Raw genomic sequence first — 27,500 nt, forward strand, 5'->3', positions numbered from 1 at the left:
CACATCATGTATTTTAACAATTCCGTCGCTGAACTGCTGCTGTGCGTACCACACTCTGGAATGATTGCGTCTCGAATTAACTGTAATGAGTAGGTTAGGCTAATGATTTAGTACCAGGGCATTAGGTTAGTAGCAAGTAGAATGTTCAAGTAACCTTATCTAGGGGTAGAGTAGACTGTCGTCACAGACAACCCGTAGTTATTACTTAGGCTAGACTACATTATTCCATTAAGTTAGTACACTTAGCATCTCCACCTATAAGTTAGGTAGGTCACTGTAGTTAGCTGTATCGCTGCTCAAAAAACTTCAAGTTAGAGTAGGAGAACTGGGTAGTCGAGACGATCAACTTATTTAAGCCAAGACCTTCACGCCCGAAAGGGAGTGAATGCCTTCTTAACAGGGGGAGCTGCTACATTTATCGAACGCCTCGCCTTCCCAGCAGTTTTTAATTAATGGTAGTTATAAAAGAAGCAGCCATGCCTTCTCCTAAAGCAACTGATGTTGGGAGAGAGCATGTCGTAGGAAGGTTAGGGAGGAATTTCCAGTCTGACGGAAGCTTATGGTAAGAGAGGCAAGTCACAAGAGTAGATAGGCCTCGAGATGGAGTTTAGGGATCTCTACAATAAGACCTATTTTCCTTCCCAATTTGCTGGTTGTTGTGTACGCTTTCAGGCAGTGCCCGAGGCGGTATATGGAAGCCCCGTGATTCCAAGAGAACCAGTATCTCTCTCAGTTCGCCTGCAGTCGTGACCTCGGACGGATGTCCAGCCAGCCAGCCTCCCACACTTAAGCCTAACGGCGCTACTGGCGTGCCAGGAGACACAGACCTGAGACAAAACCAGGCCGCATTTTCTACAAAGGTCAACACTGAACATGGCATCTAGGTACGTCTTGTGAAGCAGCATATTGCCAGTTCCTTCCCTCCTAATTTTCATAAACCAAACTTCTACTCCATTGAATATCCCTTTGTTTCTCACTGCCTCATGGCCGCATGTTTCCCTTGTGTGATCGTCCCAGACCAATGAAGTCTTCAGTGCATACCTCAGTGAAACATTAGAGTTCCTTTGTCCCAGTGTTAGAGAACTGAATAATCGTAACTTGTGCAAGAAGTCATTTTTCTTTATCTTGTGTAATCTGGGATCCTTTTCCAGATTCCCTGAGTCACGTGTCAAGTCTGTCTGCCCGCAAGTGTTGCATTACCGCAAGATTTCGAAACCAGCTATCATTCACTTGAGAGATATTATTAGTCCATGTGGGGACCAGTTGCATTTAACCTTGGCTGTTAAGCAGCCTCTTGTAAATAAATAGCTGTAAAGTAATGAGCTGAGTTTCTGGCGACCTTTCCTCTAGAGTAAATGTTCACTTTAAATCCTTTCTTACGGTAAGTTCAAACAATTCACTTTGTTCTCCCTCAACTTTTCCTGTTTACGTATTGTAGTCCTCTCAAGGCCAGGCTCATACGTAACAATATATATACATATAATATGTATGTGTGTATGTATATATATGCATATATATATAATATATATCTATATATATATATATATATATATATATATATAAAGACAGTTTGCCATGAAGTCATAATAAAAATAAAACCTTATTCATACTTGAGCTACGAAAAAAATCCTTCTCATGCGTAGCATGAATCCAGAGTAGAAGACGATAGCTCAGACTCCCCTCATCTCACTCTCTCTCTCTCTCTCTCTCTCTCTCTCTCTCTCTCTCTCTCTCTCTCTCTCTCTCTCCCTCTCTCTCGCAGTATTTTGATCCGCCGGTGAATCGGGAATCTTCTAAGATTCGCCTTTTCGAAGTATTTGTTTCGGACGCTGCGTCCTTTTGACCTTCTTTGATATACAAATGGAGAAAATCCTCTTCGAATCAAAGGCAGACGTCAGGGAGAGAGAGAGAGAGAGAGAGAGAGAGAGAGAGAGAGAGAGAGAGAGAGAGAGAGAGAGAGAGAGAGAGAGAGAGACGTGAACTTCAGAAGCGATTTTCCATTTGAATTCTTTTTGTTATTTGACTCCGTTTTCCTTGGTTTTTTTTTATTTGAATTCTCGACGATTGAACCTTTTTCTTGTGAGTTTTATTCTATTTTTTTTATCCATGTAATTTCATTGTATGTGATTATGCATCAACTTGATTTATTATTAAGTCTGCGTTTTTTTTTTTTTTTTTATTCAACTTGATACATTCCAATATAACTTACCTTTTGGGGCTTTCATCGTAGGTATACTAGTTTACATAAATGATTCTACGTCATTTAATTTCTATATTCATATACAAGTATTTTTATTTTCAAAAGTATATGTTTTTCAGTCCACAGATATATTATAACAGATATATATTTTTTAAAAAGGGTCACTTATCCTATTTCCATTGTGTTTATAATAGATATATTTAAAAAAAAGTAACTTTTCCTATTTTCATTGTGTTTATAATAGATATATATATATATTTTTTTAAAGGGCCACTTCTCCTGTTTTCAGTGTGTTTATAATAGATATATTTAAAAAAAGGTCATTATCCTATTTTCATTGTGTTTGTAACAGATATATTTTTGAAAAAGGGCCACTTATCTTGTTTTCTTTGTGTTTATGATAGATATATATTTTTAAAAGGGGTCACTTATCCTATTTATATTGTGTATATAATAGATATATTTTTAGTAAAGGGTCACTTATCCTATTTTCATCGTATTTATAACATATATATTTTTTAAAAAGGTCACTTTGATGGCTTATCCTATTTTCATTGTTTATAATAGATATGTTTTTTTTAAAGAATGGATCACTATCTATTTTCATCATTGGGTTTTATTTTCACGGGTTGTTTATAATGCTTTTTTTTTTTTTTATAAAATTAACCCAGTGAATACGTCAATAATATTCAGGTTCCACTCCCTAACAAACAAGTGGGTCACCTCTGTTATCATACTATCATTCCACGTTGCATCGAAAACGTCACTTCATTCCAGTCATGATTCCTGTCAGTAATTTCCGCGTGCATTCCCATTTTTATACTGTTATTTATGTACAGAAGAGGTTCAGTTCATTGCTGTCCAGTATGGTGTATCACGTAGCTGCTGGGGTATTGTCATTTTCCACGATTACCTTCGGTGAAGACTTAACAATGTAGATTTTAAAAAATTTAAACGTCCTTAAATCTGATATGAAGAAAACTCACTCAGAATTAACATATAAGGAATGAGATCAATGAGACAAGAGAGGGAAGACCACAGCTTTCAGAAAGGCCCGTTCCAAAGAATGGTTCTCTCCCGATTGCTAAAACCTTTTTGAGAATTTCGCCCAAAACGTTTTTTTTTTTTTTTTTTTTTTTTTGCCGCGTTTGTTTTGCCTCTGAGAATTACAGCTGAGGGGAGAGTTCTCTTTTGGGTGATTGGGCCAAGAACCAGTCCTCTCTCTCTCTCTCTCTCTCTCTCTCTCTCTCTCTCTCTCTCTCTCTCCACCTTTGAAGGCTGAAGATACGAAGGTTCCGTTAGGCAAAGGATATTGGATCCAAACAAAAGCTACTTGAATCTCTTTGAGTTTAATGAAAATGCGATTATAATCTCGTTGAAATAATGGTTTTAGGTTTTACCATTCTAATTTCATGTTTCGTAGGGACGATGTAGTCAGATTCTCACCACTTATTTTAATTGTTTCCTATAGAGGACCCAAGGTGAATATTATTAATTTATATACGTGTCAGAATCAGAGTTTATCTGTTGCATAAAACAAAACTTTACCGTTTAATAATTTTGGTGTTTTAACAGGCTTAGCTTCTTCTTCTTCTTCTTCTTCTTCTTCTTCTTCTTCTTCTTCTTCTTCTTCTTCTTCTTCTCTCTCTCTCTCTCTCTCTCTCTCAGAATCAGAAATTATCTGTTACATAAAAAAAAACCTTGACCGTTTAATCATTTTAATGTTTTAACAAGCTTAGCTTCTTTATTCTCTCTCTCTCTCTCTCTCTCTCTCTCTCTCTCTCTCTCGTCGCGGGCAAAAAAAGTCGATTAATTACATTTACCTGGATTGTGAGGCAAACGCAGATAATTACGTCTGGTTACGTCTGTTTAATACAATATTGTAGCCCAAGTAGAGTAATTTGAACATTACTCTCTCTTTTCGAATGTTGGAATGTTCATTATAATGGGACTTTTATCTAATTAAGATCTGTGTATTCCCACCAGTTGGCATATATATATATCTTCTTTTAAAAGGATAATAAAAGTTCTCAATTCCGTTCGCAGAACAAAGGAAGGATTGCGTCATTGGTTTACTGGACAAAAATCTCCATCATGTGATGTATTGAATTTTCCGGTAGAGTTAATTAAATGCCCGCTAGATGGATCCAACGACGATTTCTGGAGGCATAATACGGTTCATTGGGTTTCGTTGGATTGACGTTAATAAAGAAAAGGTAACATTGCTGAGCCTGAGAAGAAAATTGTAAGAAAAATAGAAAAAAACAATATATAAAATCAACTCGCTTAATCCTCCCATTCTTTTTGACAGTGTTATAATAATAATAATAATAATAATAATAATAATAATAATAATAATAATAATAATAATAATAATAATAATAATAATTATTATTATTATTATTATTATTATTATTATTATTATTATTATTATTATTATTATTATTATTATTATTATTATTAGGAAGGAGGCCTTCTCTGAGGGGAGCAGCATTGATTATTATTGCTGTTTCAACGGCATTTCATTTATATAGAATCTTCTCAATTCTTCTTATTATCTTTTTCTCATCAGCATGTAGCTGGTGTATCAGGTTCATGAGGGCATATAAAGATTTCAGTTGTCTTAAGAAATAAACCTAAGACAACTGAAATTTATATATGTCCTTAGGAAACCTGATACACCAGCTACATGCTGATGAGAAAAACATAATAATAAGAATTGAGAAGATTCTATATATATTAAATGACGTTGAAATAGCTATAATATTTAATAATTATTATTATTATAATATTATTATTATTATTAGTGTTTTTTTTTTTTTTGCTCTATCACAGTCCTCCAATTCGACTGGGTGGTATTTATAGTGTGGGGTTCCGGGTTGCATCCTGCCTCCTTAGGAGTCCATCACTTTTCTTACTATGTGTGCCGTTTCTAGGATCACACTCTTCTGCATGAGACCTGGAGCTACTTCAGCCTCTAGTTTTCTAGATTCCTTTTCAGGGATCTTGGGATCGTGCCTAGTGCTCCTATGATTATGGGTACGATTTCCACTGGCATATCCCCATATCCATTCTATTTCTATTTTCAGATCTTGATATTATCCATTTTTTTCCCACTCTCTTTCTCTTCAACTCTGGTGTCCCATGGTATTGCGACATCAATGAGTGATACTTTCTTCTTGACTTTGTCAATCAACGTCACTATGGTCTATTTGCACGTATTGTTATTATTATTATTATTATTATTATTATTATTATTATTATTATTATTATTATTATTATTATTATTATTATTATTATTATTATTATTATTATTATTATTTCATTTTATTTTTTTTTTAGTATTTATTTTATTTTATTTTTATTTTCATTACAGGGAATTACAGAAAGAAAAACAAAAATCAACCAAAAATAAATAAATAGATAAATAAATAGAAATGTGAGTAAAATATTAGAATACGAGTTGAATTGTACTAAAGCAGTATTACATTGGATGCCTGCTGTATACACACTTGTCAGTAAAACCCGATTTTCTTGAAATATATGACGACAAAGTAAATACCTCTTTTCCTTCAGAAATCAATCTGAATATTCTTTTTCCTAAATCGTTTATTTGTCATCAGATTCTCTTTCTGCAGGTTCTCTATTATCTTATTCATTTTATTCATCTGACGCATCGCATCTGTCACTTCATACGTCAGCGTTACTCATACGTTAGTATCTTCTCACTCACCCCATCCCCCATTCTTTTATCTTTATTCGATTCCGTATCTGTTTTATTTACCAGTTTTCCTCCCGACTTCCCTCGTTTCATTCTGCCCAAAACCCCGAGTACATTCAGTATTTGTTCCCAGACAACCATTATTTCCTTTTCAGGCCCCTTCTTCCCCTCTGCTGCGAACTTTTAACATTCGTTTCTTAAATTTTATATATATTTTTCCCCCATTATTTTAGTTCCACATTCTGAGTTACTATATTTCTCATATATTTTTCCTTGTTTTTTGTCTTTCCCATATATTGCGTTCCCCCTTGATTTCTATTTTTTCTATCTGATCTATAAGTTTGGAACCCTTTTATTTGATCATCATTCCCAGTCTCTTGGGAATACCAGGTTTCACTTATATTCATTATATCTATTTTCTTTTCATTTTGGGTTAGTTCTTCTAAGTACTCTATTTTTCTTTTGAGTTACTCGTAACTAAACCCTGCGCATTCATCACTATGATGGTTTGCGTGTTTTCTCCTTCATTTAATACTGGTAGTAATAAGGATTTCCCATGTCTCTTCCCTGTTCTGGTATGTTGTTCTTTTTTTTCATTTCAGAAAAATTTCTGACATAAAAAAAAAAAAAATCCAACTTTCCATAATATTTGATCTTCCTTCTTTTCATTAATTATTCATTTTGTGTCTGAATCTAAGCAATTTTCTCCGTTTCTGCAATATCCTCTTGCATAATAAATACAGTTATTATCTCTTGAGTAGAATTTCGGAGCTGATGCTTTGAAATTTTTTGCTGACACCTCGCATATCTCATTGGTGGTTTCTTTTCTCTTTTACCTGATATCTTGATTCTCTCTTATTTGTTTCTTTCTTATTTTGGATTTTATTACTTGGTTGGTTATTTATTGATTATGATTCATGGGCTACAGGGTGCATATATTTGCCTTTTTTGTCGAACTTACATCCTTTTCCTTCTTTTATTTGGTTTTTCTGGTTTCCATTTGGATTTATTCCTTGGTGTTATTTTTAGGTTTGATTATTTAATTCATGGCTACAGGCGTGATATATTTGCCTTTTTTGTTCCGAATCCTACATCCTTTCCCTCCTTTTGAGGTTTTTACTATTTTTGGGACATGCAGATCTCTGCAATATCCCCATATCCATCTAAAGTATGACATTACCATTATATTTCATAGTTTGGACAATATCTTAGGATGTTTGTAGTAACATCTTTCTCCAAATCTGCAATTCCCTCTTTTCAAAAGGTTGCAGATTTTGTCTTTCTTGTCTATTTTTTCCTCTTTCCCGTCATTGTATAGATCTGGGTAGAGCCTCTTCGGGATTTGCTTTTCTGTTGTCATATCGTAATTTATTTCTTCGTAGGTATGCTGCTTTATTGCCTCATATGTAGTATCAATGAGTATCTCTGCATCCATACTTTTATCTTGTTCTTTGTTTTCCTTATTTTTTTCTGTCATTTCATTTTTTGTTTACTCTCTTCCGTTTTCCTCTTCTTCTTTTCTTCTTCTTCTTCCTTCCTTCTCTTCTTCATCCTCAACTATTTGTACATTCAATCTTGATTTAATAACATTGTCTATCCATGATTTTATACATGTTGAACAAAAAAAAAAAATTCTGTATCTTTTCTCAAATCTTGTAATTACCTCAGCACACTGTGGATGGGTCGGAATGTTGCATGCAGCACATTTTCTGATTAGGTTTTGTGGATTGACTATGCTATACCAAACCTTACACAGTTTGCATGCTTTTGGCATTCTTTTTCCTAATGCATCAATTAGGATATTCACAAGATTCACCTTATTCATTTTCTTTGTCGGAGAGAGAGAGAGAGAGGGCATTTAAGGACACAGAGAGAGGAAAAGGGACAGAAAGATAGATAGGGAGAGAGAGAGAAAGCGAGGAGAAAGGACAGAATGAATGAGATAGAGAAAGAGTGTGTGTGTGTGTGAGAGAGAGAGAGAGAAAGAGAGAGAGAGATAGAGATAGTAAAAAGTCAGAGAGAGAGAGAGAGAGAGAGAGAGAGAGAGACAAAAGGACAGAATGATTGAGCGAGACCTTACAGACCTTACAGACCTTACATCTTGTTCGGGTTGCCCCAGGTCCCTCAGTGTGAGCACCCTCTAATGTTCTACCAGAGAGTTGCTAGTACATCTTCCCGGTATATTTTGCATCTTCCAATCTTGGATGGTCTCGGGATGCAGTTTCGGATATTTGTTCGAGCTTATTCTTAAACCACATCTACGCTCACTCCTGATATATTCCTCAGATGAGCTGGCAACGCATTGAATAGTACGCTGCATTATCGATGCTGGTGCGTAGTGGATTAATGTCCGTGTGCTTTCCTTATTTTTCCTGTATAGTTTTGGGCACTATTAATCTACCTCTGCTTGCTCTTTCTGATATTTTTAGTTCCATGATAATTTTTCTGCTATTCCTTCTTATCTGTTTCCATGCCTGAATTATCATGTAGCGTTCTCTTCTCCTTTCTAGACTATATAATTTTAAGAATTGTAGTCTTTCCCAGTAGTCTAGGTCCTTAACTTCTTCTATTCTAGCTGTAAAGGACCTTGTACACTCTCTATTTGTGCAATATCCTTTTGATAGTCGTGGGTACCATATCATATTGCAATATTCAAGTGGACTACGAACATATGTTTATAAAGCATAATCATGTGTTCAGCTTTCTTGTTTTGAAGTGCCGTAACAACATTCCCATTTTTTTGCTTTAAACATTTTGCCAACAGAGTTGCTATTTGATCATTGCATAACATGTTCCTATTCATCATCACACCAAGGTCTTTAACTGCTTCCTTATTTGTGATGGTCTCATTATTAGGTCCCTTATATGCATATAGCTTTCTTTCTCTGTCTCCATAATTTATTGATTCAAATTTATCAGAGTTAAATACCATCCTATTTACCTCTGCCCAATCATATACTTTGTTAAGGTCTCTTTGTAGAGCGTTCCTATCTTCATCACAAAGTAATTTCTACTACTTATTCTTGTGTCATCTGCGAAACTACTCACTACCGAATCCTTCACATTATTGTCTATGTCTTCAATCCATCAATAAAACAAACAGTATTGCAGCTAACACCGTACCTTGCGGCACAAAACCGGATATTAACCTTGACTTCATCCGATTTCTCGTCGTTTTGCAATAACTATCTGTTTTTTCTGTTGTGTTAAAAATTCTTTTAACCATCTTCCTACTTTATCCACGATATTGTGTTTTCTAATTTTTCTTCGCTAATATTATGGTCTACTTTATCAAAAGCTTTTGCAAAGTCTAAATAAACCACATCTGTTTCATTTCCGCTTTTCATATTTTTGAATATGTTCTCACGGTGGACTAACAGTTGGGTTTGTGTACTTTTTCCGGGTACGGAACCATGTTGTCCTTTATTAAACAAAATATTTTTTATTAAATGTTTCATAATATTTTTCTTTCATTACCCTTTCATACACTTTCATAATATGTGATGTAGACTCACAGGCTATAATTACTTGCCTCTAGTCTTGATCCACTTTTGAAAGTAGGGGTAATATATGCTAATTTGTGCTCATCATAAATCTTGCCTGTATCTACACTTTGTCTTAATAATATTGCAAGTGGCTTTGCGATAGAATGAACTACTTTCTTTTAACAAAATAGCAGGAATTCCATCAGGCCCTGCAGCAGCTCCATTTTTAATTTCATTAATAGCCTGCACAATATCAGCTTCATTAATATCTATGTCAGCTAAATATTCACTATTTTCATCCTTTACTTCTATATCATTATCTTCATTATCTATTCTAGGGGTGAATTCTCTCTTATATCGTTCTGCCAGTATGTTGCAAATTTCCTTTTTTTCATTCGTTAATCTCCCTTCAATTCTCAGAGGGCCTATATTTTCTATTCTTCTTTTATTCATCTTCTTCGCATATGAGTATATAGCTTGGAGTTTTGCTTGATATTTAATAGGGTTTTTTCTTCCAAGTCCCGTTTTTCATTTTCTTTTGATTGTATAACTTTTGTTTTTTTCTGCATTTTCTATCTTACTTTTTAGTTCTTATAACTTTCCATGCATTTTTTTCTTTTGCAAGACCTTTTTTCCACTTCTGATTTTCTGGAACAAGATCCTTCTGTCTCTTGGTATGCATGAATGATGTTTTACTTTTCTTCTTCGGTATATATTTTTCCACTATTTTCTCCAATATTTTATATAATATCTCCGTATTTACCCTTATGTCATCACTTACGAAAATGTTATCCCAATCTTTTTGTTTAATTCTTTTCATTAATTTCTGAACCATTTTTATATTTTTACTGGTAGAAGTTGTATTTTCCATATCCTTCCCACTTTTTCATTTCTTGCTTATCTCTATTTTCACTTGCTTTGGAATGAACTGTTAATTCTATGACATTATGGTCTGAAATATTCGCATTATAAACTATTATTTCTTTAACATAATTCATCTCGTTCACAAATACTAGGTCTAAAGTATTTTCCTTTTCTTGTTGGCAGGTGATTTATTTGTTGAATGTTGTATTCTAGTAGCATATCTAATAGCTTTTCAAATTGCCTCTTATCTTCTGCACTACTATTACTCTCTTTTTTATATGTATAAGTACAACCACAATCTCCTATTCGTTCTTTCCATTCTACGAAAGGAAAGTTGAAGTCACCAGATGGAGGAGAATAATCCAGTCCGTGTGATTTCTACATATATCATCCAATTTTTCAATTATAGTCAAAACTCTTTAGTATTAGTGAGAGTCTATATATTACTATGTCATCAATTTTTCAGATTCAAATTCTACCGCTATTAGTTCACATTCTGAGTTACTATATTTCTCATATATTTTCCTTGTTTTTTGTCTTTCCCATATATTGCGGTTCCCCCTTGATTTCTATTTTTTCTATCTGATCTATAGTTTGGAACCCTTTTATTTGATCATCATTCCCAATCTCTTGGGAATACCAGGTTTCACTTATATTCATTATATCTATTTTCTTTTCATTTTGGGTTAGTTCTTCTAAGTACTCTATTTTTCTTTTTGAGTTACTCGTAACTAAACCCTGCGCATTCATCACTATGATGGTTTGCGTGTTTTCTCCTTCATTTAATACTGGTAGTAATAAGGATTTTCCCATGTCTCTTTCCTGTTCTGGTATGTTGTTCTTTTTTTCATTTCCAGAAATTCTGACATTAAAAAATCCAACTTTTCCATAATATTTGATCTTCCTTCATCATAATTATTCATTTTGTGTCTGAATCTGCAATTTTCTCCGTTTCTGCAATATCCTCTTGCATAATAAATACAGTTATTATCTCTTGAGTAGAATTTCGGAGCTGATGCTTTGAAATTTTTTGCTGACACCTCTGCATATCTCATTGGTGGTTTTCTTTTCTCTTTTACCTGATATTCTTGATTTCTCTCTTTATTTGTTTCTTCTTATTTTGGATTTTTATTACTTGGTTGGTTATTTATTTGATTATGATCATGGCTACAGGGTGCAATATATTTTGCCTTTTTTGTCGACTTACATCCTTTTCCTTCTTTTAGGTTTTTACTATTTTTGGATGCAGATCTCTGCAATCATCCCCAATATTCCCTAATAAAGTATGCACATTTACCATATATTTTCATAGTTTTGACATATCTTAGGATGTTTGGTAAGTAACATCTTTCTCCAAAATCTTGCAATTCCCTCTTTTCAAAAGGGTTGAGATTTTGTCTTTCTTGTCTATCTTTTTTTGCCTCTTTCCCGGTCATTGTATAAGATCTGGGTAGAGCCTCGTGGTCTTCGGGATTTGCTTTTCTGTTGTCATATCGTAAGTTTTTCTTTCGTAGGTATGCTGCCTTTATTGCCTCATCTGTAGTATCAATGAGTATCTCTGCATCCTACTTTTATCTTGTTCTTTGTTTTCCTTATTTTTTTCTCTGTCATTTCTTTTTGTTTACTTCTCTTCCGTTTCCTCTTCTTCTTTTTCTTCTTCTTCTTCCTCTTCCTCTTCTTCTTCATCCTCAACTATTTGTACATTCCAATCTTTTCAATCTTGATTTAATAACATTGTCTATCCATGATAGACATGTTGAACAAAAAAATTCTTGTATCTTTTCTCAAATCTTGTATTACCTCAGCACACTGTGGATGGGTCGGAATGTTTGCAATGCAGCACAATTTCTGATTAGGTTTTGTGGATTGACTATCTATACCAAACCTTACACGTTTGCATGCTTTTGGCATTCTTTTTCCTAAATGCATCAATTAGGATATTCACAAGATTCACCTTATTCATTTTCTTTGTCGGAGAGAGAGAGAGAGAGGGCATTTAAGGACACAGAGAGAGGAAAAGGGACAGAAAGATAGATAGGGAGAGAGAGAGAAAGCGAGGAGAAAGGACAGAATGAATGAGATAGTGAAAGAGTGTGTGTGAGAGAGAGAGAGCGAGAGAGAGAGTAAAAATACAGAGGAGAGAGAGGGAAAGAGAAAAAGACAGAATGATTGAGAGAGAGAGAGAGAGAGAGAGAGAGAGAGAGAGAGAGAGAGGTTAATCCTACTATCTTCCTTCCATATTCCTAATTGATTTCTTCTTTATCTTTTAGTCTTTTATCATAAACTGAAACATTTATTTCTTAATATTCTCTATTAGTTATTTCGTTATATAACTTTTAATATTATTTAGTTATTTTTGGCCATTTTTTTGTAGCCGTGTGAATGGTTCAATTTTACTCTCACCCAGTTCTCGAGTAAATAGAGTTTTTTTTTTTTTTATCTTGGTTGCTCTATCCCTCTTCACTTTCGCGTATACCTTTGTAAATGTTTTTTTTTTTTTTTTCTGTTTGCTCCAAATAGTCTAAACTATTCCCCATATTTTTTTGGTCGGTTTTTCTTTCACGTTTTTAAACATTCCTTTCTAATTGTCTATTTCTTTCGTTCTTGTTATTGTTCATTACTTCACACATCTTGACATTCCCGTTTGTAATTTTCGCTGACTCGGGGAGTTTAAAAAAAAAAAATTTCTATCCTTATTTGTAGATAACCATTTTTTTCATGTTTTCTTAAGTACATCTACCCAGGAAATAAGATAATTTAGATTTTATTTGTTTCTCTGGTTAATTTGTCTGTGAATCAGTCTGTTTCAATTTTATTTTTTTTTTTTTTTTTTATCATTTATTTTAAGCTGTTCGTTAAGAGACTTGTGCAGCAAGTTATGGCTAAATCTCAGTGAATTTATTAACAAAGGAAAGATTATATATTAAATTTTTACCAATAAGATTTCAACTTTATGGGATAAAGTATCATTTGGGGGAGGACAGGGCTTGGATTGCTGTGCCATGTTTCAGATTAATATTTATTTTTCTAAAATCTCTTACTAGTAATAAAACGATATTCATCACAGGATCTAAAATCTCTTGTTAATAATAAAACAATATTTATCACAGGATCTAAAATCTCTTGCTAATAATAAAACAATATTTTTCACAGGATCTAAAATCTCTTGCTAATAATAAAATAATATCTATCACCGGATCTAAATTCTCTTACTAATAATAAAACAATATTTATTACAGGATCTAAAGTCTCTTACTAATAATAAAACAATATTTATCGCTGGATCTAAAATCTCTTGCTAATAATAAAACAACATTTATTGCCGGATCTAGAATCTCTTACTAATAATAAAACAATATTTGTCACAGAATCTAAAATCTCTTTCTAATAATAAAATATTTATCGCCGGATGTGAAATCGCTTACTAATAATAAAATAATATTTAATACAGGATCTAGAATCTCTTACTAATAATAAAGCAATATTTATCACAGGATCGAGAATCTCTTTGTAAAAGTAAAACAGTATTTATCAACCGGATATAAAATCTCTTACTAATAATAAAACTATATTTATAAACCGGATCTTAAATCTATAACAATATTTATCACCGGATTTAAAAGGCTGAATAATTTCGCCGGACGAAACGCACTTGTTTTGTGAATTAGCAAAATGTCGAATTGGCCCCCATCGGTACCCGGCTCTGTATAGAGCATCGTATAAATGAATACTTGTCCGGATATAATCCCTAAATAACACCCCTCCCCCCCCAATAGAGAGTTTTGGGATTTGTTCCATAAGCTGACTACTGTTTGTTGGCGCTGGCATTAAGGTGACTTTGGGAGATTGCGTCATCAGTGCCATTAATTGCTTTGATCTATACATTACTGTCGATCAACGGCCGGCAGCTGCAGAGAGAGAGAGAGAGAGAGAGAGAGAGAGAGAGAGAGAGAGAGAGGGGAGGGGGGAAAAGAGATAACCTTGTTTATTGTTGGGTAAATTGTATCCTAGGCTTTCACAAGACAGTAGTGACCAAGAATTTATTGGTACCACAAAGAGTTCTGGATTCGAGAGGTAAATTATTACTTTCACTGAGTCGATGATTGCTAGGGAGAATATATAAGACGCTTCATTTTTTTTTTTTTTTTTTTTTTTTTTTTTTTTGTCTTCTCAAGTCAAACTGCAGATTTAAAACAAGCTTAATTTATATTAAAAAGGATTTAATTGAAATTAATTTTTTGTGTGGAGGATTTACTCAAAACAGATAGATAATATTTTTAATCTAATCTAATCAATAAACCGGTTTGTTTACATTACCTAATAAATCCTGACCTCCAAAAGGTACAGCAAATTATATACCAGCTTACCAACTGCGTATGTTTGTAAAGATATTCTTGAATTTTGTAAATAAAAAAAGCAGTGCATGATTTAATGATAAGAAATGTCTTCCACGATTTAGTTCTCAATCATATGTTTTAAAATTGATACATATTTCTTATAAATACACATAAATGCGTTCGTATATGTGGGCATCCGAATATGCTGCCCAACATATCTAGTTTACATTCATGTAATTTAAAGATGACCTGTAAATACTTATGTACCTCACGACATGAGTCTTATGAGGTTGTTGACTGATAATGTTCTTACAGTATGTCGTTCCATGTGGAAATGAAAATTATAATTTTTTTTTTTTTTTTTTTTTAAGGAATTGTTTCGAGCAAAGATGTGTGACCTCGTTTGACATATTCCACTTCAAACGTTGACATGGAAGGCGGAGAAGTGTATAGAAAGAAATAAGAAAGGAAGAACAAGAGACAAAGGGTATTTACATTTTATCTTTCCAGGAACATCCTGTGCTTAGGAATCAGTTATATGTAACATCGCCTTAAGAATATATTTATTTTTAATTACTTTTCTCGCTATTATACGATTCGTCACTCAAATCTCGCACAGGTTAACATATTCCTTAAGAATATGTTTTTTTTTTATTTTTCCTAGATCAAAAGATCTTTCAAAAGCATTTTCATACATTTATTTTTGAATTTTTAAGAGACACGTACAAAAGCATTTTTCTTTCATTTCTCTGTGAACATTTTAGTTCAACACTATTCTCTCATGTTTTACTTCTTTTTTGCAAGCAAGTCCCTTTTCGTGCAATTTCTTGTGCTAAATTTGTGGTTGCATTCTTCTTATCAAAGCTGGTTCGCCTCTGTAAATTTCTAGGCAATCCTACGAATTCGGAGACACGTTTCTTATCGTATCTCGGTGTACAGAGGTATTGCTTTCGTAAGAAATGCATCTATATAATTCTAGACTTTTCCCGCGGCTCTCTTCCTGATGCTTCAAATAACAGCGTCAGCTTGATAGATCTAAAATAATAGTTTCGAGTTTCTGTCTCCCGAGTTTATCAACAGGCCGTATTCGAGAGGAATACGACGCGGTATTTTATCCCTTTTCTTACCGTGTTTCCTGGTAAATATATTCTCCATGGATTTCCTTCCATTAAAGCATGCTAAATACATTGTTTATGATATGCATTCTGGTTTTTATGGGGACTCGAATACATTACGAGCGATGGTAAATGTAATAAGCCTTCTGTTGCGTATTTTGCATATTATGTATACCAAGTTCGTACGTTGGTGCATGTTCATTTATGAAGAAGAATTTGTGTGGATAGAGGGATGCGAGCGCGCGAGAGAGTCGAATCATTTTTTAAAAATAAAAGAGCATAAAGTAACTTGTATTTATCAAGAGCTGATCAACTGAATAGTTCGTTTGAAAGCGAAAAAAGTTTGGTTAAGATAAGGTTGAAAATATATCATATAGAAAAATATTGATGATAGATATTACTGCATTTGATATCCAACTCCAGAGTAGATATTACTGCATTTGATAACAAGAGTATATATTACTACTTTTGATATCCAACAGCAAAGTAGATATTACATTTGATATCCAACTGGATCATCCTACTCCGGACAAGACACTGCTCACAGAGATTTGTACGCTAATTCTGCTATTCTTTTTAACAGTATTATTATTATCATTATCATTATCATTATCATTATTTTTATTTTATTTTTAGTATTTATTTTATTTTATTATTTTCATTACGGGAAATACATAAAGGCAAACATTAAAAAAAACAAAAAGAAATAAATATAAATAAATAGAAATGTGAGTAAAATATTAGAATACGAGTTGAATTATAGTAAAACAGTATTACATTGGATACCTGCTATGTACACGTCTTCAGTAAAACCCGATTTCTTGAAATAAACAAAAAATATTACGACAAAGTAAATACTCTCTTCCTTCGGAAAACAATTCTGAATATTCTTTTCCTAAATTGTTTATTTGTCATCAGATTCTCTTTCTGCAGGTTCTCTATTATCTTATTCATCTTACGCATCGCATCTGTCACTTCATATGACAGCGTTACTCACTCGTTAGCATCTGTTCACTGTCACGACTTAATAACATTAACGTAAAGCAGGTTCTTTATAATTTGCGTAAAGCCGTTACATAAAAGAAACAATAGTATTTTGCACAACCTGAAGTACCTTTAACTACGAGTTATAGTTTGTAAACAATGATGGCAAAGGACAACGAGGGAGTATGATACGAAAATGGAGATATAAATATTTATTTACAAAAGAAGAAAAAAAAAAATTAAATAATATTTGGACCGAGGTAAGTTTCAGGTCACTGCAGCGTAAACTTGATGCTCCGTTGTAACGAAGTGCTGTTAATTGCAGCTCTAAAAATGGAGGACAGTTACTAATACCAATACTAAACTCCTCGTAAAGTATCATCAACGGCGCTACAGTTGCAGTAATAAATATGAGGGACCAGGTGATAAATCTGAAGTTCCTTTAGAGGCTGTCCAAGGCTGATATCCTCTCCTGTGTTCGTAATGTGTCCGACGAAGATTGACAGGTGTTGTAATCCTCCAAGATTGGTATCGAGAACTTTATAAAAACTCGATCACAGCTGCTCCTCGAAGACAGACATCCATGTACGCAGCAGCGAAAGAAACGATCAAAACGGGCGTGACAGTGGTTATAAGGTGCTGAAGACTCAAAAGCAGGCGTTGATGTCGAATAAAGGGCGCTAACAGCTACACACCATTGCAGCGATCCAAGGCGAATCCTACTTGCTTCTCAGTAGACAAGTACCTCTCAGAGGCAATCCCAACCTCTCTTAGCGTTCAGCGGATCACTGACGGCAAACTTGGGCTTTTCCCGAAAAAAAAAAAAAAAAAAAAAAAAAAAAAAGTCTCTCTGCCTCCACGTCATCATGTAAAGGAAGAAATTATTGGCTTAGAACTATCCTCCTTAACGACTGCAAAACAAATAAAAAGCAAACAGCACCCAGTTACTAACAAGCAGCAAACATACGACTGCGTGGGCAAAAAATAAATAAATAGATAAATATATAAATGATCGAACGAAAATACTTTCGGGCGACATATCACTCACTCGTAAACATTTCTGAATATTCTTTTTCTAAATTGTTTATTTGTCATCAGATTCTCTTTCTGCAGGTTCTCTATTATCTCATTCATTTTATTCATCTGACGCATCGCATCTGTCACTTCATATGTCAGCGTTACTCATTCATTATCAACCCCCATTCTTTTATCTCTATTCCATTCCGTATCTGTTTTATTTACCCGTTTTCCTCCCGACTTCTCTCGTTTCATTCTTCCCAAAACCCCGAGTACATTCAGTATTTGTTCCCAGACAACAATTATTCCATTTTCATTTTCCCCTGGCCCCTCCTCTCCTGCTGCGAACTTTACATTCGTTTCTTATTTTATAATATATTATATATATATATAATTATTATAATATATATCAATATATATATATATCTTAAATTTTATATATATATTTATATATATATATATATATATATACCCCAATTATTTTATATATAATATATGTATATATATATATATAATATTCCCCCATTTATTTTACTTTGCGATTTCTCTCTCCCCTCCTCATCTTTTCGCTGTATCTTCTAGCTTCATAAATTCTCAGTTTTCCTCGCTTTTGTGATTTCTTTCTGATTTTCCAAGTTTACTGTTAATTATCCTTTCGTTTCGTGCTTTGTTGACTCTCTCTCTCTCTCTCTCTCTCTCTCTCTCTTCTCTCTCTCTCTCGTATTTGAATAATACCTCTCCTCTTACTGCTATTAATTGTCTCTTATGTTTTTTCCCCCTTGAATCTTGTGTCCTGGAGCTATGATATTGTTTTTTTTTTTTTTTTTTTTTTTTTTTTTATAATCTCCCAGGATAAGTTGGGTCACGTATCTGCCTTCGCATCTTATTTCTTTTGTTTTCTATTTTGTTAGAGGCGTTATTCAACGTAAATATATATATATATATATATATATATGATATATATATATATATATATATATATATGTATATATATATATATATATATATATATATATTATATAATATATATATATATAATGTATATTATAGTATATATATGTATAACAGAATCACGAAAGTTAGGAACGTGATAAATCCATAAATAAAGATAAGTAGACCTTCTGCTTTAATGATTGGGTCATCCCTAAGTAAATTTGAAAAATATTGTGATCTTCCTCAAAATCATGTCGAAATGATTAAAGGTATTGTTTACGGAGCTGCCAATGTTGAAACATGAAAGTAACTTCCCTGCTCGCTATAAGAAAGTTTGACCGATCTTAAAAAGGACAATACTATCCACATCACAAAAGCTGATAAGTCAAATAGTAATAGTAAATTTTTAGATAAAGCTGACTACATATCACGTATGCAAGCCCTACTGGATGATGATGTGACTTATAAAAAAACTAACAAAAAATCCTCTTGATCAAGTCATAAAAAACTTCAATAGCATAGTGGAAAGTATCCTTAAAGATAAAACAGAACTACTAGGCAAATTGTCAGTCAATTCTCCTTCGCTACCTTACTTATATGGATTAGTCAAACCGCACAAAGAAAATAAACACCCTATGCGGCCTATTATCAGTACTGTTGGTTCAATTTCATATAAACTCTCGAAATATATCACTAAGATCTTGTCCCCGTTACTTGGAACCATCTCCGATTCTCATATATATCAATTCTCTAGATTTAGTTGATAAATTATACAAAATTGCTCTTTGCCCTACTGATAGATTCGTTAGTTTTGACGTATGTTCGCTTTTTACTAAAGTCCCTATAGACTCTATTTTAGAATATCTTAGCAATGAACTAACTCAGCATGAATTACCTCTACCTATAAGTCACATTATTTCACTCACGAGTTTGTGCATTTGTGATTGTAAGTTTATATTCAATGGTGAATTTTATCAACAAATTTTTGGCATGGCAATGGGAAATCCTTTATCACCACTGCTCTCAAACCTGTATATGGAATTCTTCGAAAAACGTTACTTACCTAATATCATTCATATTCCTGTAAAGTGGTATCGTTACGTTGATGATTGTTTAGCTGTTCTTCCTGTCGGTATGATGTAAATGATTTACTCTCTAAATTAAATAACCAGGTACCATCGATTAGTTTACTCTAGAATTAGAAAAAGACAATTGCCTCCCTTTCTTAGACGTTTTGATACATAGAGAACCATTTCAATATAAATTCAGTATTTATAGGAAACCGACTAACAACTTAACTTATGTTTCATTTCTTCTCAGGCCACCATCTTAATATAAAAATATCAATTTTTTTCCTCTATGTTTTTTACGAGCATTGCGAATTGTCAGTCCACAATATTTGGATCAAGAATTTGAATACATAAGAAAAATAGGGAAAGATTTATGCTATCCTTCACATATATTAGACATTTGTTATAATAAAGCCCACAAAAAAGTTTATACTGAAAACCCAACACACAGGAAATAAAATTCTAATAAAACATTCTCAGTTTCTGCCTTATTTTAACGGATTTGAAACCATTAAACCATTGTTAAAAGCTTTTAATGTCAACCTTGTTTCTTCCTATAATAACACACTAAAAAGAATGTTAATAAAAAATGGCCCAGAGAAAGCAACAACATAATATATAAAATTCCATGTTGGATGTCCATCATTCTATCTCGGACAGTCAGAGCAAGGGCTTAGAGTAAGGCTAAGCAGCATAAATACTCTGTAAAAACTGGGCAAAAATCTAATGCATTATTTATTCAATTAAGTGAAAACAAACCACCGAATAATTTGGATGAAGTAGTAATTGCTACGGTCAGAGATGTCTTATCACGAAATCTTTTAGAATCTGCTTAATACAACTTATTTTCATTGTAATTGTAATTTCAATGTTAGTCGTGGCCTTTTTCATTTAGACCCTTGTGTTCTGTAAACATGTTTAAGAATGACCTCAAATATATAATTACTGACTTAAATAAAAATCAGTTGCCTTAGAGTTATTAAAAATGTTATTGTAATGTATGTCTGTCATGTTTTGTGAATATGGTTTTGTTTACCAGGTTCCGTATAGCTGTCACCTATAATCCTTTAATTGTCTGGAGATTGTATCTGAGATGATTGTCTTAAACCTTTAATTGCACCCTTTGTTTATGCTTGTTTGGGAAGGTTTCTTATCTTCCAGGTGTGTCGGATTCTAGGCACTAATCCTTTTATAATCCCTATCTGTCAGTTATAACGAACCTTCTTGATTGTCTTTTCTCGTATTTTTTTGTCAGTATCTGCTCAGTAAGGGCTTTTAAGCCGAAAGATCTCGCAGACTCCTTCGTTTATTTTTCCTTCGTGGCATTTTATCTTTATTTATTATATATATATATATATATATATATATATTATATATATATATATATATAATATATATATATATATATAGAATGATTTTAACCATAGTATAGACTGGAAAAATGCGTCTGAGGTAATATTTTTGTAACCATATTGTAAAAAGAAGCATAATTGAATCCGCCTTTATTAAGCATTTTAACGATCAACTTATGAATCTGAGTTCAGATCTTTTTAAATTAGATAGTTACCTTGTTTATAAAATTGTAGGGAAATACAATGTCACCTTTTAGCAACAGCCTGTTATACTAACTGCAGTTTCAGGTTTCTTAAGCACGTTTTAAAGTATTCTTACTTTGTTTGGTAGTGACAATCTTGTTGATTGATAATTTTGCTTGTTAATGTCTTTTGAATCTTTGTTCTGTGAAATTTTCTTATTTCTGTTGTTTTCTATTTATTTAGTTTTTACTTTGTACCTCCGAAGAAGTGTAGGCCGCAATACATGAAAGCGCTTGGTTTCTTGTGCTATTTTACGTGTATATATGATATATATATATATATAGTATACATTATATATATAAATATATATATATATATATGTATATATAGTTTTATATATACATATATATACTATAATGTGTTTTTATGTATGTAGGTATGATTATACATACATATATATAGATATATATATATATATATATATATATATATATATATATATATATATATATATATATATATATATATAAACAGAGAGAGAGAGAGAGAGAGAGAGAGAGAGAGAGAGAGAGAGAGAGAGAGAGAGAGAGAGAGAGAGAGAGAGAAAGTAGGTCTTTTCTAAAAAAGACTAATTAAAAAAATATCCACTTTTATTGTCAAATAAATGATTTTTTTTTTTTTTACGGCATTGACTCTTTCCTGTTTGTAGATTCGTGGACAATTAAATTTAACGAAATAACTGAAACATTAATAATAACAACTGAAAATTATATACTGCAAAATATTAAGTTTACAATTCTGAGACTTCCAATAATGAACCTTTCCACGAAGGACTTTTTTTTTGTGATACATGATGTTTTAGTTTTTTTTTATATATATAAATTTTTTTTATGCACTTGAAGAATTAATCTTAATCTATGCCTTGATTCCATTTCTGCAAAAAAATAGCGGAATAAACAGATATAATTTCTCCCGATCAGCGTGGCATAGAAGCATACCTACCACTCACCCAAAACACTTTCACGGCACTGAACACTTTTCTCCAGTTTGGTAAACACCCCCACCCCTCTAGCCCCACCCACCATTTTTTTTTTTTTTTTTAATCTGCAGCAATGTTTATTTTGTTCCGAAAATCACAACTTAGGGGGGAGGGTCCTCCGAGGGTCCTCAGGGCCACTGGTCTTGGAACCCCAAATATCTGCTTCGGGAAGGGGAGGGGGAGGTAGGGGTTCTCTGCACCACTGCCCTAAGACCCCAAAATATATAGTATATGCCCACTGCAGGGCAGGTTAGAACAAGGGTCCCGGAACTGAAAGTATTATATGGATTTGGGGAGAGGGGCGAGGGGGGCCGGGCGGGGGCCGTTAAATCTCTTGATTTTAAAGTAAAGGATTTTCGTTGTAATGACTTTCAGTTGCTGTTACTTATGTTTCAGTTATTTCGTTAAATTTGGGTCCGACGAAAGTAGAAAAACTGGGAGGTGTAAGTGGAGTAAGAAAAAAAAAATTTATTGGAATATAAAAGTAGATATATTTTTTTGTAATAGATATTATATTCTAGAAAAGACCTCCTCTCTCTCTCTCTCTACTCTCTCCTCTCTCTCTCTCTCTCTCTCTCTCTCTCTCTCTCTCTCTACTATAATAAATATATATATATACATACTATATATATATATATAATATATATATCTATATATATATATATATATATATTATATATATATATAATACCTACATACATACAAACACATATATGGACATGGGTAGATGGAGAAGCGTATAGAAAGAAATAAGAAAGGATGAGCAAGAGACAAAGGGTATTTACCTTTTATCTTTTCAGGAACATCTTATGCTTAGGAATCAGTTATACGTAACATTGCCTTAACAATATACGTATTTTAAACTACTTTTCTCGCTATTATATGATTTGTCACTCGAAACTCGCTCAGGTCAATAATTATTCCTTTCTAATTCTCGTTTTGAATTTTAAATTTTATCTTTTCCGGAACATCTTACGCTTAGGAATTAGTTGTACGTATCGCTTCCTTAATAATATATGTACTTTAAATTACTTTTCTCACTATTATGATTCGTCGCTCAAAAAAACTCACAGAGCGTTGCAACGTCTTCAAGTTTTTTCCCCCTAGATAAAAGATACGTTCAAAAGCATCTTCTTAAATTTCTTTTTGAATTTTTAAGAGATACGTCCAAAAGCCTTTTTCTTTCATTTCTCTCTGAACATTTTAGTTCGACACCATTCTCTCATGTTTTACTTCTTTTTACAAGCAAGTCCCTTTTCGTGCAATTTCTTGTGCTAAATTTGTGGTTGCACTCTTCTTATCAAAGCTGGTTCGCCTCTGTAAATTTCAAGGCAATCCTACGAATTCGGAGACACGTTTCTTATCGTATCTCGGTGTACAGAGGTATTGCGTTCGTCAGAAATGCGTCTTTATAATTCCTGACTTTTCCAGCCTCTGTCTTCATGATGCTTCAAATAACAGCGTCAGCTTTATAGATCTAAAATAATAGTTTCGAGTTTCAGTCTCCCGAGTTTTATCAGCAGGCCGTATTCGAGAGGAATACGACGCGGTATTTTATCCCTTTTCTTACCAAATTTCCTGGTAAATATATTCTCCCTGGATATCCTTCCATTAAAGCAGACTAAATACATTGTTTATGATATGCCTCCTAGTTTTTATGGGAACTCGTATACATTACGAGAGATGGTAAATGTAATAAGCCTTCTGTTGCGTATTTTGCATATTATGTATACCTAGTTCGTACGTTTGTGCGCGTTCATTTATGAAGACGAATGGGTGTGGATAGAGGGATGCGAGCGGGCAAGAGAGTCGAATCCTTTTTTTTTTTAAACAAAAGAGCATAAAGTAACTTGTATTTATCAAGAGCTGATCAACTGAATAGTTCGCTTGAAAGCGATAAACGTTTGGTAAAGATAAGATTGAAAATATATCATATAAAAAAATATTGATGATAGATATTACTGCATTTGATAACCAACACCAAGAAATAAATATTACTGATTTGATAAACCAGAGTATAATATTACTACTTTTGATATCCAACAGCAGAGTAGATATTACATTTGATATCCAACTGGATCATCCTACTCCAGACAAGACACTGCTCACAGACATTCGTACGCTTAATTCTGCTATTCTTTTTAACAGTATTATTATTATTATTTTATTATTATTATTATTATTATTTTATGATTATTTATTATTATTATTATTATTATTATTATTATTATTATTATTATTATTATTATTATTATTATTATTGTTTTATTTTTAGAATTTGTTATATTTTATTTATATTTTCATTACGGGGAATGCGAGAAAGAAAAACACATAAATAAATATAAAAAAATAAATAAAATAAATAGAAATGGTTGAGTAAACTATTAGAATACGAGTTGAAGTTGAACTGTATTAAAACAGTATTACATTGGATGCCTGCTGTGTACACGTGCAAGTAAAATCCGATTTCTTGAAATAAACAAAAAATATGACGACAAAGTAAATACTCTCTTCCTTCGGAAAACAATTCTGAATATTCTTTTCCTAAATTGTTTATTTGTCATCAGATTTCTCTTACTGCAGGTTATCCATTATCTCATTCATTTTATTCATCTGACGCATCGCATCTGTCGCTTCATATGTCAGCGTTACTCATTCGTTAGCAACCCCCATTCTTTTATCTTTATTCGATTCCCTATCTGTTTTATTTACCCGTTTTCCTCCCGACTTCTCTCGTTTCATTCTTCCCAAAACCCCGAGTATTGACAGTATTTGTTCCCAGATAACCATTATTCCCTTTTCTTGCCCCTCTTCTCTCTGCTGCGAACTTTACATTCGTTTCTTAAATTTTGTATATATATATATTATCCCTTTTTCCCCATTATTTTACCTGAACACTTTTCTCCAGAGATCTAAACACCCCCACCCCCCACTTTTTTTTTTTTAGAATTTTTTTTTTTTTTTAAATTTCCTCAATCTGCAGCAATGTTTATTTTGCCTCCGAAAATCACAACTTAGGGGGGAGGGTCCTCCGAGGGTCCCTCAGGGCCACTGGTCTTAAGGAACCCCAAATATCTGCTTCGGGAGGGGGTGGGGGGGGGGGTGGTAGGGGTTCTCCGGCCCACTGCCCTAAGACCCCCAATATATAGTATATGCCCCCAGCAGGGCTGGTAGAACAAGGGTCCCGGAACTGAAAGCATTATATTGGATTTGGGGAGAGGGGCGAGGGGGGCCGGGCGGGGGCCGTTAAATCTCTTGATTTTAAAGTAAAGGATTTACGATGTAATGACTTTCAGTTGCTGTTACTTATGTTTCAGTTATTTCGTTAAATTTGGGTCCGACGAAAGTAGAAAAACTGGGAGGTAAATGGAGTAAAAAAAAACATTTCTTGGAATATAAAAGAAGATTTTTTTTGTAGAAAAGACCTACTCTCTCTCTCTCTCTCTCTCTCTCTCTCTCTCTCTCTCTCTCTCTCTCTCTCTCTCTCTCTCTCTGGTAGAGGATAGTTCCAAACCCGGCCCTTCTGCATTTGAAGGAAATGTAGAAATGATAGAATTTCATTTCTCGTAACGCAAGTTACTGAGAAAACAATCTTATCATAATAAAAGCTCTTGTGCTGACAATAATCTTAGTCTTGTCTGTAACAATCCCAAGATAATCTTCAACTATAAAGCTTTCGGTATGAAGAGCTGATAGAGAGATAGGAATAAGCAAAAATTCTTGAATAAAGACTGACACATGTTGGATATCCATTATATCTGAATCTCGCTAGGATTAGCAGATTTTAATCTCTGCAATTTCGCATTGAACAAAAATCTGTGCGATAAAATCCCCATTCTTGCCCAGAATGTAATACTAACTGCAGTCCAGCCAGTGTTTATCAAATCAGGATTTTGAATTGATCCCCTGGATGCAGTGCTGTAGATACGCACCCTGAATTTGGGGATTATCACGCCTATTAACTGGATTACTTTGTTCCATATTCAATTTTAATCGGCTACCTTCGTCCGAAGCCTAGTAGTGTTCCAGGTCACTTGGAAGAAATAAATGAAATTGTCTGTTATGTGAAGCATATTATAATCATTGCTTTAATGATGATATTATCAACATTATTAAAAAAACAAAATATGACATCTCAGTTTACTGCGTGACGGTGTAGTCTAATAATTTCGGATCTGTACGTTAGCTAATTCCTTGTTCATAGGGTTACTTCAGTTTACTTTATAGTTTACACTTTTCTTAAAAATGTTCTCATTTTTTTCTGTATTTTATCCTGGTTTTCTAATTTTACATTTGTTATTCCATCTTTTAGCTGTCTGTTTAAATAATAAGGTCCAGTCTCTCTCTCTCTCTCTCTCTCTCTCTCTCTCTCTCTCTCTCTCTCTCTCTCTGTATCCTCTTATCCTCTTTTCAGATGCCTGCTTTAATTATAATTGTCAGTCTCTCTCTCTCTCTCTCTCTCTCTCGCTCTCTCTCTCTCTCTCTCTCTCTGAATCTTTAACACATATCGTTGATATTTTGTTATTGAGGAGCGGCGATGGTATCTGAAATTACCCACTTATTCATACGTCATTGAAAATTCGGTACAAATTCCTTCAAGCTCGAACGTTTAAAACAGAATAATAACTTCATGAAGAAATCCAATAGGAAGTTAGATGTTTAATATTACGACTTATTAAACCTCAAGTGGAGATAAACAACGTAATCATTGGGCAAAGCAGCTCGCTGAATGATTTTTCTGCTGGCGATGGACGGGTGTTTGCGTAGCAATACCAGCATCCGTATCCGAACGCTGAATATTTTTCTATGTATTACTGAACACTCGTCCAGGATAAATCCTCTCATATATAGTTTTAGGATTAGCAGGTTTCAGGGGCTCTGTGATTTCTCCAGCGGCTGTTGGTAGGGAGAATTAAAGATTTTTATTTTTTGAGGATTTGTTTGATAATAAGTCGTAATATTAAACATCTAACTTCCTATTGGATTTCTTCATGAAGTTATTATTCTATGTTTTAAACGTTTGAGCTAGAAGGAAATTGTACCGAATTTTCAATAACGCATGAATATGTGGGTAATTTCAGATACCATCGCCGCTCCTCAATAACAAAATATCAGCGATATCTGTTAAAGAGAGAGAGAGAGAGAGAGAGAGAGAGAGAGAGAGAGAGAGAGAGAGAGAGAGAGAGAGAGAGAGAGAGAG

General features: G+C 33.4%; 1 protein-coding gene across 1 annotated transcript in view; it reads left to right on the forward strand.

Moving 5' to 3' along the window:
• The window catches only part of LOC135213244 (uncharacterized), a 51,455-nt gene that overhangs the window by 967 nt on the left and 22,988 nt on the right, over positions 1-27,500 (forward strand). The window lies entirely within an intron of this gene.

The sequence above is a fragment of the Macrobrachium nipponense genome, chromosome 42 (genome assembly GCF_015104395.2).
Source record: "Macrobrachium nipponense isolate FS-2020 chromosome 42, ASM1510439v2, whole genome shotgun sequence".
NCBI classification, from domain to species: domain Eukaryota; kingdom Metazoa; phylum Arthropoda; class Malacostraca; order Decapoda; family Palaemonidae; genus Macrobrachium; species Macrobrachium nipponense.